This window comes from Ambystoma mexicanum, chromosome 4p (assembly GCF_040938575.1).
Source record: "Ambystoma mexicanum isolate Mex_15411 chromosome 4p, UKY_AmexF1_1, whole genome shotgun sequence".
Taxonomy (NCBI): Eukaryota; Metazoa; Chordata; class Amphibia; order Caudata; family Ambystomatidae; genus Ambystoma; species Ambystoma mexicanum.
In genome coordinates, this window is record NC_090927.1 from 1,263,628,281 (window position 1) to 1,263,649,591 (window position 21,311).

Below are 21,311 nucleotides of genomic sequence, written 5' to 3' on the forward strand. Positions count from 1 at the left end.
GACAATAGTGAAGATACACTTACACATTATTCCACAAAGTCGTACAGATGAGCAAAGGGATTAAAGGAGAAGTTCACTCAAAAATGTTATGGTCTCAAAAGATGGGCCATAATAAAATGGATGCCTCCTAGTGCTTGAAATGTTTGACTTTGACCCTCATTTGCTCAACATTTTACATAGGAACTTTCTTTAAAAATATTGTTTGTATATATTTTTTATTATGGCCCATCTTTTGAGACAATAACGTTTTTGAGTGAACATCCTCTTTAAGTCTCCGGAGCTCCCCCGAGTCGGAGGAGCCCAGGAGACTTAAAGCGAAAGTGCCGGCAATTATAAATACAACCGCGTTGTATTCATGATGGACGTGGCTTTATTTTTGTAAGTCTCCCGGTCTCACCCGAGCCTGGGGGATCCCGGGAGACTTAAAAAGAAAGTCCAGGCAATTATGATTATTTCGCCGGCAGAGCATTCATAATTGCTGCGACATTAGGTTTCATTTTCCCATGCTCTGGAAAATAGAAAAGAAAGTCGCAACAATTATGAAAAGTCCGCCGGCGGCCGGCAAAGTATTTATAATTGCTGTGCCTTTCATTTTATGTTTTCTGGGCTTGGGGAGCGCAGAAAACGTAAAATTAAATTCAAGGCAGCCTCCTTTCTTCATGTTGAGCCCTGCTCTCTGGCAGCAGTAAGCAAAAGCTCCCAGTAGGGGGCTTTTGCTTGATTATTGTCGCCAGAGCAGAGCTTAACATGAACAGAGGAGGCTCATTGATGCCTCCTAGTGCTTGTAATTTTTTACTTTGAGCCTCATTTACTCAAACCTTTACATAGGAACTTTCTTTAAAAATACAATTTGTATATATTTTTTATCATGGCCCATCTTTTGAGACAATAACATTTTTGAGTGAACTTCCCCTTTAAGTATATAGCTGAAGATACTAGTTAGATGATTGTTGAAACGATAGAAGATGCAATTGCCTTGGAGAAAGGATAAGATGTAAATGTTTTTACAGTGCAAAGCCGAGAATGAGAGGAAAGGGGCTTGCTCAGATGTAGTATTGCTTGTGCAATTCTTCACATATGGATGTCTTTTCACACATTAATGCTGGACTGGTATTGGTATACTAGGTAAACTGTGACTTGTCAATGTAAATCCTGGACTGTTTTATTTTAACGCATTATTGCAAAATCAGTAATCTATAAATGAGTGACTTGGTACTCAGCCTTAACTTCACAGGAACAATAAAGCAAATAAACAATGTTTGTCACAGGCTGGAACATTTAAAGAGACCAAAGTGGCCACCAAAACATTTTAAATAATTGAATCATGATTTATTACTTCAAAAGACTAAGTGATTGGAGCATACATAATTACATCCTATTCCAAATCTTTATTAATGTGCAAAAATTAAGTGATATTGCTTTCAAAACGTGAATATTCGGTATTAAGTGATATAAAAACGATTTTTAAAAATCGAACAAAAAATGACTGATTTCGAAAGACCGCTCCGAGCAGTCTTTTTAAATCAGTCTGTCAGCCCCTGTGGCGCACACAAGTGCGCGCAGGGGCTGACAGGCACAGCGAGACCCAGAGGAGTCGTTGCAGGAGTGCCAGGTGAGTGTGCGTGCGTGTGCGTGCGTGTGTGTGTGAAAAGTAATGTTTTTGAAGGGGGAGGGGCGACGAAGGAACAGGTTGCATGTTTGTGTGCGTTTGTGGTGGGTGGAGCAGGGTAGCAAGGTGGAAAGTGGGGTTATGATATGGTATGGCATTTATAACGCGCCTATACACATGTGTTTCAAGGTGCGATGAAACCCCCGGAATTGGAAGAAAACCTGTGCTTTCTTGCCTTTTTGAGGCTGCACAAAATCGACCAAAATAAATCAGTCATTTTTATGTGTGTCCTTTCATCATCACAGAATATTCTTTACAAAGTATCATTGACTGCAATCAAACTTTATCTACAGAAATGATGACACAGTGTGTTTCGTCTTTTTTGAAGCAAATTCTCCAATTGCTCTTCCATGTGCCGGCCTTTATCAGGACGACATTCATTACACCATGATTAATATGGCACCCCTGTATTTTCAACCATTGGTATTCCACTCTATTGGAATACATTCATCCACCATTCTCTAATAAAGTCACAAACAAGCTAATCAGTTTTTTCAAGTATGCCCTTTTCCATAATAATGTTTACAGTTAATGTGAATCGTTAAAATTAATATTGTAGATTAAACAAAATACTTTTCCCACAGCCTAAATGTTCCTAAGGAAGCTATTGCAATATGCATATGTTTCCCTTTCATTGAACGGGTTCCATTTTCATTCATTCCTGTTTAGCCATCTTGCTTGGGTTTAGACTACTACAACTCAATGGCATTACATGCATTCAACACATTGGCCAACCTTCACATGGGTCCCTTTTTTATCCTAAGGCAGAATGTGACAGCAGTTTGCCCCAGTAACACTGGGGCAGATGTGATGAGGTCAGCTCTCTGGCCTTGTCAAGTGGGAGAGGAGGGGTGGGCTGACCCTTACCCCTTCCCTTAGTTGCCTGCATGATCCAGTGCCTTTTTCAAATGGACTCCCTCCTCCCACAAATTTCTCATCTTTGATGTCTGTCTCCCAGCACAGCTGCTCTTTGGAAAATGTTCGGCTGCCAGAGAGTGCAACGCGGCTCAGTATCGGCTCCACCCGATGCCCCTACGCACCCCGCACTGGACATGACATTGGGGTCAGTATATATATATAGGAACTGAGGTCACAGGCCCGTGAACCTCAGTTCCTTTTTTCCACTCACTCTGCTCCATTTAGGAACACAACTCTTAATTTTCTCAATTATTTTGTATTTTGTTCTTTTCTATTTGACCCGATGCTGAATCTGACCATTGCGGTCATCATATGTCCATTTTGGATCTGCGTAGCGTTTGTCTCTGTGAGGACCACGACACACCGGATTGCCCATTGTCATTTGATGCACCTGAAGGCACTTTGGGAAAGAGAGGCAAAATTCTTGTCCTTCCCCCTGTGGTATACTTTCAGCCCAGGATCAAATGCACTGAAAGGCCATGTTAGGACCCAGCATGTGCACAAATACCGTCTTGTAATGGGAAGGCACACTGGTAGACTGAACAGCCAGCCTCAAAACCTCAACACAGCCAATGTGCCTAGTGAATTAAAACTGTATGTACTTCTTCAGTGGAAGCAAGGAATATTTGAAAAATAAAACCAGGCTGCAGAAGGGAACTGGAAAAACACATTATGACTGCCAACCTAGAAAGAAGGCAGCCTTTAATTTTTATCTACAACATAAAAATGCTGTGTGAATGACAAATAACTAAAAATCAAAGGCCAACCCTTCACTACATTTTGAATGCTAAACTGAAAAGGAAGAATTTCATTTGCAGCTGGGTCATTAAGAATGCTGTATTCAAATAAAGAGAAATATGCTTATTCAAAAGGCCTGTATATGTGGTTTATAAAGCCAGGAAAAATAAAATGCTTAGTCTACATAGAAAGCATAGCATTTCCAAACACAGAAACTGCGATGTCTGAAAGTGTGTGCATTTTGCAGCTTCAAATTAATCTATGGAAAAAACAATTCCCTTGCCAAAATGAACATATTATGGAGAGAAATAAACGGTAATGGTGAGATGTATTTTATTAAAAGTAAATGAAAGGATTCATGTCCCCAAGGAAATGTATTCAATCTCAAACAAAGGAAGGGTGTTAATCCATAACCAACATTCACATCTCTACCTACAAACAAGGGCTGTACCTAGACATCACCATATCAACCCAACAATATCAGGTGTATGTCCTCAGACTGTTTCACATAACATATTTTATTGTTCAATACTCAAAGCAACAAAATCCTGACACAAAAATCTAAAACACATAAAAAGCATATGCACATGTTACAATACAATATACAAAACGCATAAAAAATTGGTGTTAAAAAACCAGGAAACAATAATTAGAACCGGAAAAGGCACAGAGCCAAATTAATTGTCATTGCTCAACACTGTACCCATCATAGCCCGACTTATATAAGTTTCTGTCCTGAATGTTATGTAATAACTGGACATTCCTCAGGGGCAATCATGTATCTTGTGCTTTGACGTGGTGTTCTTTTTCCACTCAAGATTCTAATTCTTAATCTCAATAATGGTACTCTAAAATCTGTAGGTACAGATAGGTTTTCTGTATGTTTGTTGATACATGATTGCCCCCGAGGAATGTCCAGTTATTACATAACATTCAGGACAGAAACCTATATAAGTCAGGCTATGAGTCAGGACCTTTGAGTACAGCACACTCCTGGGCCTCGCCAGCACAAGGTTATAGTTCCTTTCCACAGTGCCAGGACCTTCTGGAGCCAAGTCTCTTTCCGGCAAAGTCTCTTGCCTTGAAACGCCTGCTGAACCGTAGACACTAAATAAAAGTTCCTTTGGTAATCTTTCATGTTGGATGGTTGCTCTTTGCCCCTTGGATCCCTCTCAACCGGGCTCCGATCCTAATCTTTCACTTTGGGTGATTGCTCTTTGCCCCTTGGATCCCCTCAGTCGGGCTCCGATCCTTCTTGCAACCTTAGCCTCCCTCAATCGGGTTCACTACGGCCTTTCAGTCAAAAATGTATCATTCAACAGTCTCAATATCTTTTTCACCAACTATCCATTGTGGACATCCCTCAGCCGGGTTCACACTTGTCGTCACAATGTTGACGGGTATATCATTGTTTTACCCTCAACTGGCAAGCATCCCTCTGTTGGGTTCAAATTTGCCAATTTCCAGGTCATTCAGTTTTCTCGAATGTGTCAAAGACTTTCGAGTGTACGAGGGGTTTTGCTTGACCCTTGTAGAACCACTTTGACACTCCACACTAGCCTCTGCTAAGGCCTATTGGTGTTTGAAGCATTTTTGGGTTCTTTTGTTGAGACTACAGAGTCCTTCGAATGAGCATCCATCCCTGCAACTCCTGACCAATCTGCTTCTGAACCTTTTACTAAGGTTCCTTTTAAAGTTCAATTACACAAGTTCTTTGTTCAACAAGGTTGCCGCCTGCAACCTTGGGACCAGCACGGTTCGGTTTTGCTATCTGTCTTTTCTGACTCACCGGCATTGCTGAACTGTTGGAGTTTCTTGTCTCTGGAGTCGGTAAGCGCTTCTCCCCGCTTTGCCTATCAGCACAGGAGGGACCGTGTGTCATGCATTCCGCATGGCGGCGTTTGTGGGACATCTGGAAGCGCCATTAGCGGTTCCATTATGTGGGCGGCCGTTCGGATTAAATGATCTAGTTGTTCCCCAAGATGGCCGCCGCATCTAGTAATGACGGTCCGGTCCTTTCCTCCTCGCGTTGCACCTTCTATGCTCCGCGAAGGTAACGCTTCCGAGTGTGTGTCTTCCTTCGCTTCGGTTTCCTACTTCTGTTTTCCCCCGTATCTCCTCTCTCTCTCTCTCTCCCGACGCTGCTCGCGTCTCAGTATTTCCGTCCTGTTTTTTCCCCGCTTTCTGGTCCCCCTCCTGTCTTGCCCGGTTGGTTCCCATTCTCTTCTCTTGCTTCCCGTTCTGGGTCCCCCCCTCTCTGGGCGTACTTACCTCGCAATCGCCCTGTTTGCTTCAATCCTTGGATCATCTCCAGTATCTCCTTCACGCCAAGTCGTTTCTTCCAGACTCAGTCAAATACACACGTCTCCTACCGGTCCTGCCTGCACACAGCGGAACCAACTAGCAGGGTTTTTTCTGCCGAGAGGCTTTTTCCCTGCTCCGGAACCGGCTCCCGGGAGTCCCCCCTGTCCGGTTATCTCATATACCGAGAGCGTGGCATCCCAGGGAGCTCGTCCCTTTTTGCACAATAAAAGGACCAGGAACAAGATAAACACAGAGAGGCAAGAGAGACTGAAGAAGAAAACAGGGTACCAAGACGGTTCCATGGATCTCTCAGGTGAGGAGGAGGGGAAGGGAGTTACTTCAGAGTTTGACACTGTGTGCCGCTGCCACCTGTCACACCACACGCCAGCTGGACATCGCGGTTTTATGCTTTCGCTTTCGGAGGCTTTGCGGATCTGAGTTGTAAAGGGCAAGGACAGTTCCCTCTTTGTCGTCCTTCCAGGTCTCTGTGCCTTTCTCCTTGGCATGAACTGCCGGTCTGGAATAGCTGCTTCCTCGTGCGTTTGGCCTTGCTCGAACTGTGCTTTTGTGCTCCGCCTTTTATCCCTGTTGGGAAAGGAAAGGGCGTCAGGTGAGCCAAGGTATTGCCTGACCTTTGTGTTGGGGCATGTCCGGTAAACGGCCATAGTGTCCGTTTTGTCTGTCTCGGAGTAGGAAAGTGTTTGTGTTGGAAAGGGGTGTAGAACTTCTGAGTATCCTACGAAGTAGGATGTGGAAGAGGTGTTATAAGAAAGGGTGTACCGCGTCTCACCCGTCGGTGTACCACTTCCACTCCCCGAGGAACCCTCATCCAGGTGATCCTCCCGCACTGGCCCTCCCCCCCAAGGAACTGGATCCAATAGCGATGGCCATGTCCTGAGCACCTGGATGACAGATCCCCAGGCACTAGCAAGTGAGACACTGTCAGGTTTCTCACATAGTAGATTGGTGAATGATGTTGTTGTGCATACAGTTTGGTGATAATACCTTTTATTATATGTGAGTAAAGTGCAAAAAGCCTCTAGTCGCACCTGCAACTCTCTGTGACACAGGGTAGTTTTATTGAGTCTGCCATGATTAGCTGAATCTAAAAATATATGTTCTGTTTATTTGTAAAACCCACATTTTTGTCACTTAGGCCTTTTTCAGTGCAAAAATGTTAATACAAGGTGGATGGATTCATCCTTCACATCAATTCAACCATAGGACTTCAAGGGCCCATCGGCAGAGAAGGGCTGGTCCTTGGGGAGGATAGGACCGTCAGGGGCCAATGAAAATTCACAACTAATATGTTGGCACCTCCTAATTTTAATGTTTCAAAGGTGTGGCTTAGAGGATAAGAAGGCCTTGCACAATGGGAAAAGGAGCGAATTACCTAAAAACCATCTGGGTGAATACTGAGTAGATAACTGCCTAAAAATCATCTCAGCAAATACTGAAAGGTGGTGGCAGAATTTAACCTTGCCTAGATAGGTGCCAAACATCATCTGGGTGCAACTATTGGACATTGCTGCAGGAGTAACGTTGCCTGGGAAACAGCAATTGAGAAATACTGAAGATGGCTCAGACCCACATCAGGAGAGGGGACAGAGGCCGAATAGATGTATTGAGCCTTTAGAATATTCCTGACTGATGGTGGATTCTGATGTCCCTGTCCTGTCCCTGTAAGAGGAGCTCTGCCGATTTTCCCAGAGCACCAAACCCAGAGACTTCAATGTAAGTAGTTTGTCCAACAGACCGAAGTGTGTTGAGTTAATACCTTCCCCTTGATTAGTGGGTGAGGGGGGCAAACCCGGTAGACCCTTATCATCACAGAATAATAATGTACTTATCTCCCATATGGATATTGAACGTGGGGGGAGTTTAGGGGAGTTCAAAACCTCTGCCCTCATTCCTAGCGCAAATTCAAGTTATTGGGCCTCATTACAAGTTTGCCGGTCCGGTAACTACAGTACCGGTAAACTTGCTGGTACCGTAGTTACCGGACCGGCAAACTACGAGTTCTTCTCCGCGAGCAGAGCATGTAAGATGCGCCGGCACCATTCTGAATGGTGCTGGTGCATCCGGCCTCCCCATTCCCATTGAGCCCTATCCTATGGGGCTCAAATGGGAATGGGGAGCATTTTTTACTGGCGCCCGGGAATGGGCAAATACTGGGTCCGGTGGGGCCGTAATGACCTGGTAATTGCCCATTCCCGGGCGCTGGTAAAATGTTCAAGTTCGGTGGCAGCCTGCCGGTTTTACCAGCAAGGCTACCGCCGAACCTGTAATGAGGCCCATAGTCATGTAAAATAATTGATTATTCTGATTTCCTTGGCAACCCCAAAACCTTGTCAAGGCAAGGGGTATCCTAGTCTAAAAAATGAAATTCCTAACTGTCACCACTCCCCAGTCCTGGCCTTTAAGCAGAGGGGTGCTGAATGTAACTGAAGTCTGTTTATGGTGCTGGTTAAGAAGTGTTTTGCTAATTGAAACCAAGGGTAATTTCTAATTGAAAAATGCACACTGCAAGTGAAAAAGTGACTTTAATAGAAGAAAGATTTTGTATTGCTTTGGGGGTGAAGAAGGAAGAAGGGTTATATCAATCCTAAATATTATCAAAAGTCAGATATGCTATCAAAACTGCTAGCATTTTTAAGTGTGCATGGAAATTAGACATACAAAGTGCTGCATGTGTGAAATTGCTTTTGAAACAGAAAATGTTTCATTTGATTTAAATCTAAGCATTATCAAGGAATAACTAATGCTCATGATCTGGTAATGTTCCAAGGCATTATTTAATTTTGACATAAAGGGGTTTGTGAGACAGGAAGTGTGAACTGTTGATTTTGCCTGTGTTCCATGTACATAAGAACAAAAAAGGGAAATTCAAAGAAGTGAGTTTTGTATTGAAGCTTTGTTTTCTGCCACAGAGAAGGTGGCATGTGTAATAAATATATATTCTTTCTGTACCCCGGCGTGGTTCTTAACTCATTGGTGGCACAGCGAGAGGTATCTATGTGGCTCTATACGAGTCATAGACAGGGCTAGTAGAATCGAAATCAATGATCGTTTGTGAGGAGCTTTAACTGGGGGGGGGGGGAGTAGCTGATCTGTTCATGGTCTTGTGATGGGGACCATGACACAGAGGAAGAGTCCCCACTCTGCAAGTACAAGAAAAAGAAGCACTGCAAAATGTTGAGATCCCTTGGCGGTTCTTCGAGGCATCACTCTTCTTCGTAGGCAAAGAAGATGAACCACCACACCAAGGACCCCTCGAGGAGGAAGGCCCTGCAGGTACCTTTCCCCACTCAGTCCTCTACTCCAGAGGAATAGGAAGCATTAAAAATGAAAATGCTTAAAATCTTTTCCAAAGCCCTGGCGCCGGGTGCTCCGGCCCTGATACTGGCAAATCCGGTCCCATTCCAGCTCGAGGTCAGGTGCCAGGGCCTCGCGCCAGTGCTGACGACTTTGTTCGTGCCAACGTATACAATCATGCTCAGCCAATTCGACTGGGAATCTGTAAAGCAGACGCAAAAAGGCAATTTACAAGGGTAACACCGGTCCATCTCCGGATGTCTGTTCCCTGACCTCTAGCTCCCTCTCCGCAGTCCAGATGGTGACCGAATCGTGAGGGAGTTTGCCCTGCTGTCATGATGCACTCACATTTGGCTCATTACCATCACTTGGGGGCCTGATTTGGGGTTTATTCCCTGTTGGACTTGCCTTCCAAACCTTATGAGACAGTGCTGCTGTGATTTGGGAGCTCTAAATCCATATTTCCCATGTAATTTCCCTTCCAGATCCATTGCAGGTTTTTGGCAGCCAGTATGCTTTCCAGAATACCTGGCCCACTTCTTCATCTCCACCTTTGCAGGACAAGGTTGGGTGGGGGATAAGCAGCAGCTGTGGCTGGCATGTGCTAGCAAACAGCACACTGAGGCTTGTTCTTGTTGGCCTGCTTTAAAAGATTTAGGGCCTCATCAGGAGTCTGGCGGTAATCCTTAAATGCGGCGGTAGCGCTATTACCGCTGCATTTAAGGGTCCGCCAGATCATGGCTTTGACGGATTTCCCCCCAGCTGTTAGCTGGGGGGAAATCCGTGGCAAAATTGCTGATTTTCGGTGCGATTACCACCGGCGGTAATAGCGTGAATTTTCCCCATTGGGCCCAATGGGGAATTAGGAATTCCCGAATGGGCCCAATGGGGAATGGGCAATAACCCTTCAGCCAAACCCGTGATCCGGCGCTAATAGCGCCGGGGGGTTTGGCGGTAGGGCTATTAGCGCCGGCGTTACCGCCCAACTCGTGATGAGGCCCTTAGTTTGCTTCAGTCTTGCGCTGATCATTGTTGCAGTGTTTGACAGGTCCCTTGTTCCTGGTTATTATGCTTAGTGTCTAGTTCCTAGTGTTTTATTTTCTTGTTGCTGGATCCCTAGATTTCTAATTGTGCTTATTGGTATTTTCTTTTTCCTGGATTCCCTTGCTGTCTTCCTCAGTTTTGTAGTCCGCACTTCTCAGTGCTTTCCTTTTCCTGTGCAGCCCATTTTGTCTGAGGTATTTATTCCTTTGACTTTGCCCTGTTCTGCAGTGTAACTGTGATCGTTTAGATACCCCTCATTGAGAGATTTCCCATTTTGTACCCTCCTTTCCTACCCTGAATGGGTAGGTAGGGGGGAGGTTCTGCACTTGTAATTCCGTTTTCCTGTTTTCTTTACCTTCTTGGAGTCTGTTTCTGGTTTTCCCTAGCACTTCTCCCTTTGTTCCCTATTGATTGCTGTTTTTTTTCCTTTTTTTCTGGGTCAAATTCTCTGTTTATTCCCCTGAGGAGTGGGTCTGACACTTGAACAAAATGTTCTTATATCCAGCTCGATGCAAGAGCTTGGTTAGTGTCAATTTCATTTTGTGCAACGCTGCTGTCTATTTCATTGCCTCTAGGCTTCATTCAGCAGCTCCGGGCATCGCTACTTCGTTGTTCTCAAGTCTTTTCAAGTCTTTCAGTTAGCCGCACAGCTTTCGTAAAATTACCCGAGGTTCCGGGCATGGTTAAGTACTTTGTTTAAAGTCCTTCTTAGAGCGGTACAGTTTAGTCAATTACCCGAGCTGCACGTTTATAGACTTCAGTACATGGATCTGATGAATACTTTGAGTTTCTTGTGTGAATATTTGTAAAGAAGAATAAGGACGCAGTCGTGTTTCATTTCCAGCATTCACAGACAAGTATTGAACAATTACAAGCCTGGTCTGGGAAGGGCGTTCTCTACAATGCGAGGTATTTGCAAGCCATGATGCAAGCCATGAGGGGAAGGCTGCCGCTGTTTGATGCAGATCCCTACAATTCAGCCTGCCTGAATATCACCCTGGGGGAAAACGGGGGAGAGTGATCGGTTGACTGCTCCTGCTTGCCTGAGTAAGATGGATATTCAAGGCTAGGCTTTTGGTGCGGAACAGTTGAAGGTGGGCTTGTTTAACAGGCTTTTCTTTTGACTGTCTGGATTCTAAAGACTTCTCGCTTGCCCCAGTTAAAGAAGTAGCGCAGCATAATTCGTAGGATTGTTGTTCGTTTGGGCTTCTCCGAGAAAATCGGCCATACAGAACGCTGGCACCTTTCTCTTTAACCTGGCATGATATTAGAAATTCTGTTTGTGTTCTGTCTTCGCCTTGCCCTGTTTGCATTTCGCTGGGTGTCAAAGACATTTTGGAAAGACTATTTAATTGGTTAATCGGTTAAATTTGGATTGACTTGGTAAACCTGGCATAATACAGCTACGATCCCTTCATGCACCGCTCTCTAGGCACAGGCGAGGGGGCGGAGACGGACTACGACAGCCTCACAAGCAGTTGGGCATGCCGGGCGTCTTCTAAGGAATAGGGCAGTGGTAGTGCCAGGAAGGTGGATCAAACTACTAACACCTGCCCAAGCTCACTCTTAAAATGGAATTGAACCCCTGGTAGGTGGGTGTGTCTGTTAATCATTATGGCTAAGCGGAAGGCAGAATCTTCGATCTCCCTTGAAGGAAGGAGCAGTACGTTGCTGAGAGTGATCCAGCCTATTACGGATGTTAACCACTTAATTTCTGACATTCAGGGGCTTTTATCCGACATTAAGGAGATGGAAGCACAGCCTGGAAGATTACCAAAAGCTAAAGAACTTGAAACTTTGGGGAAAACTGATAATCCTGTTGTAAGGCTTAACTTTAAAAGCTCCAATTGTGCTGTGAGTAACACGATAGAGAATAGTATAGTTTTATGTGAATCTCAGGCTGGGATTTCCAACAAAGAAACGTTTTTGATTTTTCATGCACATCAGAAAAAAAAGCGGAACACCAGGCGCTGTTTGAAGTTAACTTAATGCCAGACCAATAGGGGGGAAAGAATTATGTTTTTCCAGCTAACGAGGCTACAGTCAATAATGTTGACTCTGGCACTGACACAGTGGAAATGTATGATGATTGTAATGGTGTTCTTGCTGGCACTTATATATTGCGTAGCATCCCCCTCCCCCGACTACATTTTTGCAGGCAGAGGTGGAGATGAATATAATGGATGAGAGCTTGGGGAATTTCAATTCTGCCCACACAAATCCACCAACCCCTCTCTCAAACAGTTTTGCAGTATTGGTAGTGGAGGAGGAGAGGATTGAAGCATTAAAGCCAGCTGAGTCAAAATCAATAACTAAGGAGCCTATAGCATCTGGTGCTTAGGAGCAACCCAGGAAAGTAAATGCTAGAAGAGGCAAACTGGTGAAATGTATAGTACTTAAAGTAACAAGAAGGAGTGGGCAGCCTAAAAATGCTTCTAAAGATACACAAAAAAGTACCGGCACTGTTGGAGTGCAAACTGAAATATTGGTTTCTTATTTGGTGGTAAATTCAAAGGAGCATAGTGTAGGTACTATATGGGGAGATGTTATCACCTCCATCATTGGACCCTAAAGAAAACAACAGTACTAATGATTTGCTGAGAACATTTTTGGAGAGGATAAACACCATTAAAGAGAAGGTTGAAGCCCTGGGTATGACCCAGGGAATCGGCAATGTAAGTGCAGCATCAAGGTTGAAGGAAGATATTAACATAAAATGTAGACCCTACCACCAAGATATGTAAGCGGGTGACCTCGGGAGAGGGACGGGGCGGGGGGGATATAGGGGCTGCCTCTCTGCATGATCAGGTGGGGCAAAAATGTGTCCAGGCAACCTTTATGGGGATGGGCCTAGAACCAACATTAACATGCGGAAGGAATCCGTCTTGGCCTCAGTGCAATGATAATGTTTTCCAAGGACTTATATCCAACAACCATCAAGGTAGTATCAAAACCAATCAAGGTATTAGGCAAGGGTGTGTGTTAGCTGCTTGTCTTTTTAATGTATATGTTTCTGAAATCGGCGAGTCGCTTAACCCAGCTGCATTAATTCCCCCAAAGTTTGGCACTTTAAAAACTTTGTGGATGGCCTACGCGGACAATTTCCTGCTTTTCGATCAGGCAAAGATGGGATGCGTAGGCTACTGCTAGCATTTACCAATTATGCAAAGGAGAATGCCTTAGTGATTAACCCACAAAAAACAAAAATGATAGTGTTATCCAGGGCCAGATAACACAATTTTGGCAATGGATGTTGCAGTCAAAGGAATTGGAAGTGGTTTCGAGTTTGACATACTTAGGCTTCCACTTCACGTCAAGACCTAACTTTTCAGCTATAAAGGCCTCAGTAATCTGCAAGGCAAATATAACTAACCAATTGTCCTTCATCAATAGAAAATATGGAACTTATTCTATCAAAGCAACTTTTAAATTCTACATCGGGAAGGTAATTCCAAAGTTGATTTATGGGATGGAATTATGGCCCAGTAAACCTCAACTTTGGTTAGATACCTTAGAAGGTAAAATGTGGAGAGTGATTTTGCGAGTGACTAACGCAGTCCCAATAGCAGCTATAAGATTAGAACTAGCCCTTGTTTCATTAAAAGCTTGTGTTCAGTGGCAGATGCTGCTTCTACAGCATAAAATTCTTACATCTGACCGAGGTACGTTATATTCAGGGGCCAATAATGCCTGTCGTCGCCATACTGAGCCATGCTCTTCCGGTTTCTTGTTGAAACTAAAATCACATTGTGATTTAATACTTTCCAACTTAGGACTAGACACGCCAGCTTTGAAACTCACGCTGGCGAAGGTCAAAACTGCTCTATATGATATAGATTGGATCGTAACAACTGATACTACATGGTTTTCCTTCTTTAGATCATTTGTCACATGAATACAAGCATAGAGGTTTGGTTTCCCTTTCAACTGATTTTCCCAAACAGACACTATCGATCTATGATACTCCATTTACGTTGGCACCTACTCCATACTAAGGAGATTCCTATCAGGACGGGGCCATTGATCCATTGGACTTTGATTTTAGATATTGTAATGACACTGACATCATAGACAATGTCATCTGTTTATGGACTGTCCTGGCCTGCACTTTCAACGGATTTCTTATTTTAATAAAATTGTGGGAGCAAACATTTTGACCTGACTGAACTGTGGAAAAGATTTTTCAGTCTGACATCATTAGCTGATGCAGTGGCTGATGCAGCATTCTTAAAGTCATGGCAAATCCCAATTGTTAAAGAATGATTTTAAAAATTCCTTTACTTGAGTGCTCATAAAAGTGTATCTTGTTTATCGTAATTTAGATAATTGCTATTATGTTTTATATTAATTGCATCTTCTTTTTACTTTTCTCGTCTTTTTTTTTTCTTTTTGCTTTATGTAATTTGTGTTATGCATTAATGTATTACTTTTTGTAACGGGTTTCTTTTAAACCATTCTCAAATAAAATTTTAAAAAATTTAAAAAACACCATGTATATGCCATCAGCCAAACATGTAGAAATAAGAAACTCACAGCATTGGGGTACTTGCCCCCACTCTCAGGTTCAAATGTACTCCCAATGGGTATGAGCAATGTCTCAACCCATGGTTCTTGTAAAAATGTTGATAAGAACAGCTGCCCCTCTGTCTATATGACTAATGTCTCCCGTCCACCCCCTGGTGTTTTTCGAAGATGCTATGAAAAATATCTAAATTGGTTTAGGTCTACCAAGGGTTGTCTGTTGATTCTTGGAAACTATATTGTCAAATGCTCTACGGGCCCACAACTGAACATTAGTGTTGACTATATCCAGGTTCATTTGAGATCATGAAGCCTGGTTGAAGGAATTCTGAGCATTGATTTCTGTGCACTCCCCCCCCAATAATGTTAAGGTAGTAGTTTGATTACAACAATTCTTTTAAACCAACTTTGGGCGGTGCCAACAGACACAGAAGGGAATGGGTCATACTAAAATGCAGGGGAAAAGGGGGGGGGGGGTGAAAGCAGACCTGTAGAAAGTGGCATGAATGCCGCAACCTTTGATCTGGATCTGGTAGATTCACTGAAAGTGGCATAACTAGCCCTGCTCTATATAAAATTCTCTCTTGGAATATAGCAGGATTAAACACAGTAATCTCTGATCATGACTGTTGTCACTATGTTAGAAGGCATTAGGTAATAATTTCCCAAGAGACAGTGGGCCTCATTCCGAGGCTGGAGGTAAGGGTTAACGGTCACCGTTAATGGCAACGGTGACCGTTAACACTTACCACCATATTCCGAGTTCCCTTTTGCGGGTTGGCATTTAACGCCTGCTTTTAGCAGGCGTTAAAAATCCAACCCGCAAAGGGACCTTGGAGTAAATTACGGCACCGTAATTTACGGTGCCGTAATTTACTCCTTCCCCATTCCCATTGAGCCCTATGGGGCCAGGAATGGGGATGGGGAACCAGTATGGTGAATGGGGACTTACCGGTCCCTCCAACCTTGGAATGGACCGGTAATTACTCCATTCACCATGCTGGATTTCCATGGAGTAAATAGCTCCATGGTTGCTTACCATGGTGCTCTTTACTCCATGGATAGCTCCAGCCTCGGAATGAGGCCCAGTGGCACTTAACCCTCTGTTGTTTCAAGGTTATAGTGTCTATTCGATTCCAGCAACTAAAGGGCCAAAGGAAAGACCAATGGGCGGTCTCTCGATGTGGTTTGTTGTAAATTTGGGATGGAAGGTGGACAATGTCATGATACACTTGCCAAATCTCCAGCTGATAACCGTGTCAACAAATGTGGATGAACGGTTTCTATTATTTAATCTGTATAATGGCCCAAATGTGGCATCTGGAGTGAATACATTACTAACATTACAGGGGTTGATTACCTCAAATTATCCAAAGATCTTGAAATGGTAATTTAGCCTTGTGGCAGGAGATCGTAACCTTCAGATTGAACCTTTGAAAGTAATTGAGGATCTTTGGGATGGCCAGGATTTTGCCTGGTCTATCCCAACTTTATCGGCCAAACCTCCAAAAAGGAAACATAAAGTGGCAGTGGACTCGGCTAGTATCCACTTTCATTTAAACCTAAGGGCATGCAATGCCAGGTCTTTAAGAGACCGCCCAGCAAAAACTAAATTTAATGGTTTCAACAGGTGCTCCCATATACATTATATTTTTGTGTCTGGGAACAGCTGGGATGGAATTCATGACTTTGAAGTTGTTGATAGACGGCAGAGTGATCATAATACTCTCTCGGTTGATCTCCTGAGGCAGAGGCCAATATCCCCACCCGAATTTGCTTTGAGTTTTCATCCAAGCAATAGTCATTGAGGGCAATGCAAAGAAATCTGTAAAATGTGCCAATTGGGTCAAAAGGAATACTAAATCAGAAGCATAAGCAGCAATTGTAAATAATCTGGAAAACATTTGCTGTAACAGTATGCCAGATAATAATATAGTAGCAGAATTTGAGCTGCTGGGCAATAATTAGCCCCTTCCCTTACATATACTGCTGGTAAGATAAAAGGGAGGGCTCTGGTGACCAACGCATGGTACGATGAGGACTGCACTAAGGCATAGAAAGATATGATTCTATATGCAAGATCTGATGTAACCTTAGATAAGAGTAAGCACCGGGGCCGCAGAGCTGAATATAAAACTGTAATTACTAGGAAAAACAATAGCTTCGCAAAATTGTGATGGGGTGCTCTACATTTGGCCTTGGCAGAAGGGGGGACACTACCCGCTTCTGGAAGCTGGTAACTGCAAAAGAGCTGGATGGTCTTGTTAGGAAAGATTCCTCTTTACTGTACCTTTCCTTCCTTTTCTCTGAACCCTCAAACATTTTGCTTCTATTTTTGTATCTGACTTGTTCTTTTTACAGTGCAGTGAAGTCTTAAACTTCACTACACTGTCTTTTGCTCATCTGTTATGGGAAAACTGGCATGTCCTTTAGGCTGTCAGTACTAGAAAACATTGTTTCCCTTAGTCTAGTTACTTTGTTACTACTTTTAGTAACGTTTTACCACTTGTGGTAGTTTTTATAATTGTACAATGCATCTTACAATGCAGCACAATGGGCTACACTTTATTTTGCCCCAGACTAACACTCAGAGGATTTGTGGTTACTCTATGTGTGATGAATGGTCAAGCCGGAAGCAGCAGTGAATTGTTTCCTTTTTTTTGGTGCATTTCATTTAGCCTTACCGTGTTTACCATGTTTGGCTACTAACTGTGGCTAGTGGTCAAACCTTCATGCCATGAGATTTTTCGCTTCTCCTTTGGCCATCTTGTCTTTTAGCCTTCTTCCTGGTCTGTGAGGCCAGGAAATTCCTTATATGGACTTCCAGTACCCGGGAAAGCAGAGGCTTTTGGCGGGCTATTGGAGGGCTGTGTTTGTTTGCTGCCAGGTTGTAAGCTGGGACTGTCGTGTCCCAATCCACAAACTTGTGCCGGTGTGTCTGAGTGGTATGCATAAGTTTTGCTGCCAGTGGTCTTGATTGGACCGCTGCTGGCGTGTGTGTGGGGCAGATCTGCCATTGGCTAATGGGAGCTGCAGCTCTCACCTGGTTTTTAGGATATGAAGATATGCACCCTGGAAGAAACGGAAGGAGCCAGGACTCATGTCCAGCTACAAGTCTTGCAAGGAGACCGTGGAGCCTTTGGAAGTGCCCCAGGACCACCCCCTGGCAGACCAGCTCTGAGCTTGGGCTACCGTGCTTCAGAGATTGCCGTTCCAAATTGAGGCCTGGAACTTGGGGTATCTTCAACATCTGCAGCAAGACTTAGCTCTGCAAAATCTTGTGGTCCTAGCATTAAGGGGACCCAAGATAGGAGGGAAAGTTTGATCACGGCAAGGGAATCCCTTTACGTCGCTGTGCATCAGTGGCCGTTGGCCGAAACTGCTTACCTGCGTCCATTTCTGTCCTGAGAGGGGCCCTGCATTGAGTTCTTTTGCATTTCTTCACTGGCAGACCTTGCACCAGCAATAGTTCACGGACGGCGAACGTCTCAAACCTGCATCCTCTGGGAATCAAGGGCTGAGGCTGATGGTGGGAAAAGCAACCTTGGATCTTCTTCAATCGACCTGCCAAGTCCTGTGAAGAATCAGAGAACGGGGGTGAGTTGTAGCAATGCTTGGTTGGCGTTGAAGCGTGAGGTGCGTCAGATTTATGGAAACACCCGCCATCTTGGATTCACGGACATCAGCTGGTGTCCGCGGACATCGCAGTAAAAACAGATTAAAAAACACAACATTGCACTTGTCAGACTTATCAAATAATCTCTGGTGAGGAGAGGGGTCATGAGGATGGGATGGAATATGGCTGCAAAGAAGCAAAAAAATGTGTGGTTTTTGTAGCGAAAAGTGTCACAGATTTCCCCCTTCCTCACCTGTCTTCGTTGTTTGTTGGAATCCTTTGAAGAAGTCTTCTTGCGCACAGACTGTGTCTTGTATAACCCAGTGCGAACGTCTTCGGGTTCCAGCGTGCGTTCGCGTTCCGAATCCAGGAACGCTTAGAATGTCCGGGAAATCCAGGAAGTGAAGAAGGGTGTACTCGGAGATGGGTACACTGAAGTCCAGGTTTAGGATAGAATGCAGAGGAAGGGAATGAATGAAGAGGGCAGAATAAGGGCCAGGAATCAAAGAACTCAGCAAAGGCGAACTACGTAGCACACGTCTAGCCACAGTAAGCAGTAGCGTTGAGACGCGTGGGGCCGCGGGGGCGTGGCTTCTTCATAGAACATGCTGCGTGTGACGCAAAAGCTGGTAGACAGCATTCTGTGCTTGACGGCCATGTTGGAAGAACTGCAGAGTGCAGGCCACGATGTGTCAGGGACCAGGAAGTCCAAAAGGGACGCAGCCGACGGTTCATGACAGCATGCCTCCTCGGAAAACCTGTCCAACCAGGTTTGCCCGGGTGTATGAGGTGGTACCGTCTGAATAATCTGGGAGCATTTAGGTTCGAGGTTGGTTCCCAAGTGCGTTCCCTAGGAGGGTACCCCTTCCACTCAACCAGGTATTGTAGCTGACCACGTCTATACCTGGAGTCACATATCCGGGATACTTCGTATTCCAGTTGGTCATTGACGATTACGGGGTTAGGCCTGAGGGCAGTCCGGGAGGACTGGATGTATGGTTTCATTAGAGACATGTGAAAAACTGGGTGGATCCTCTTCCAGGAGTCTGGTAGCTTGAGTCGGAAGGCCACTGGGTTTATGATTTCTTTTATGGAAAACGGCCCATAGTACCGGGGAGCCAACTTATTTGGTCGTAGATGTCGGGGCAGTAGTTTCGAGGATAGCCAGACCTTATCGCCTACTGCGTACGAGGGTCCTAATCTCCTTTTGGAGTCCGCATAATGCTTGGAGTGAGTTTGGCCCTTTTCTAAGTGCTCCTTGGCTTCCTTCTGTACATTAATGAGGGTCTCAATCCAGGAATCAACTGTAGGAACTGGTGTAGGATGTGGGAGAACAGAAGGTAGAACAGAAGGGTGGAATCCTTGGCTACAGAAAAAAGGGCTGGTCTTAACAGCCGAGTGATCCGAATTATTGTAGGTGAATTCAGCCACAGGTATTAAAAGTGACCAATCGTCCTGGACCTTGGTAGTGAAGCAACAAAGATATTGTTCTAAGGTTTGATTCACGCGTTCAGTAACTCCATTGGTCTGGGGATGATAACCCGAGGAGAGGGCGCGTTGAATTCCTAGTATCCGGCAAAGGTGTTTCCAAAACTGAGAAATGAGTTGAGGCCCTCTGTCTGATATGATCTTGGAGGGGAGTCCATGAAGTTGGAATATTTGTTCCAGGAAGATTCCAGCAAGTTCTGATGAGGATGGTACTTTATATAGGGGTGTAAAATGAGCCATATGAGTGAACAAGTCAATGGTGACCATGATAGTCGTGTATCCCCTGGAAGGTGGCAATTTCACAATGAAGTCCATAGCGATGATTTCCCAGGGCCTTGTTGGTAGCGTAGGCTGCAGTAAGAGACCCGCCGGTCTTTTGTTATCATGTTTGTTCTGACTGCAGACAGAACAATCTTGGATGTACAGTTGTACGTCAGTTTTCATTGTAGGCCACCAAAATTGTCTTTGTATTAGACAGAGGGTGTTGGTGATGCCACGATGTCCTGAGTGATGGGTATCATGGCAAAGGTTTATTATCCTTTGTTGTAGTTTCTGTGTGGGGATGACTAGAGCATTATCCTTGAACAAATATCCGTCCTTGGTTCTCAGATTTCATTGATTCTTCCCTGAAATTTCCTTCCAGAGCTCAGAGGACTGGGTTTGCATCCGAACTTCTTCCAGGAGGCTGATTGCTTGAGCTACAAATATCGTATGGGGAAACACCTTAGGGAATGACCTATCTTCAAGAGTTTCATAGTCGGGACGTCGGGATAAGGCGTCAGCAATGATGTTCTGTGTTCCAGGGACATGATGGATCTGGAATTGGTACTGGGCAAAGAAGAAGGCCCAACGGGCTTGCCGGCTATTTCTACATTCCAGAGCCTGTAAAACTTGAAGATTCCGATGGTCCGTGCGGACCTGGACAGGACTTTTGCTCCTAGAAGTAAATGACGCCACTCTGTGAAGGCTTGACGGATGGCTAACAGTTCCTTTTCCAAAACTGAATAATGGGTTTTGCTGGGAGCTAGAGTCCGGGAAAGATAAGCAATGGGATGTTCCAACTTGTCCTCGAATTCCTGTTTTAGAACTGCTCCAATGGCATAATTAGAAGCATCTGTTTCCACTAGGAAGGGTCGATTGATGTCAGGTTGAGCCAGGAAGGGAGCTTGTCTAAACTCTGTCTTTAGCCATTGGAATGCTTCATCTTGGGCTGTTGTCCAGAGAAATGGAGTATCTTATTTCAACAATGTAGTGATCGGTTGAACTATCTCTGAAAAGGAAGGTATGAATTTCCGGTAAAAGTTGGCAAGTCCCAGGAAGGATTGGACTTGTTTCACGGATGTCGGAACGGGCCAGGATAGTATGGCTTTTACTTTAGAGTTGTCCATTCAGATTCCTTCTGGGCTAAGGACAAATCCTAGATAGTTAACAGTAGAGACATGGAAAAGGCACTTCTCAGGTTTAGCTAGGAGCTTGTGTTCATGCAGCCGCTGTAACACTGCCTTAACATGCTCCTCATGCTTAAGATGGTCCTTAGAGAATATTAGGATATCGTCTAGGTATACTATGACGAAGAGGAACAACATGTCAGAAAACACCCGATCCATGAAGCGTTGAAAGACCGCTGGGGCATTGGCGAGTCCGAAGGGCATGACCAGGTATTCGAAATGACCAAAGGGTGTTCTAAAGGCTGTTTTC

At 44.5% G+C, this 21,311-nt stretch overlaps 1 protein-coding gene across 3 annotated transcripts in view; it reads left to right on the forward strand.

Annotated features, from left to right (window-relative positions):
• The window catches only part of WDR27 (WD repeat domain 27), a 2,413,256-nt gene that overhangs the window by 1,357,731 nt on the left and 1,034,214 nt on the right, over positions 1-21,311 (forward strand). The gene's annotated exons all lie outside the window — the stretch shown is intronic.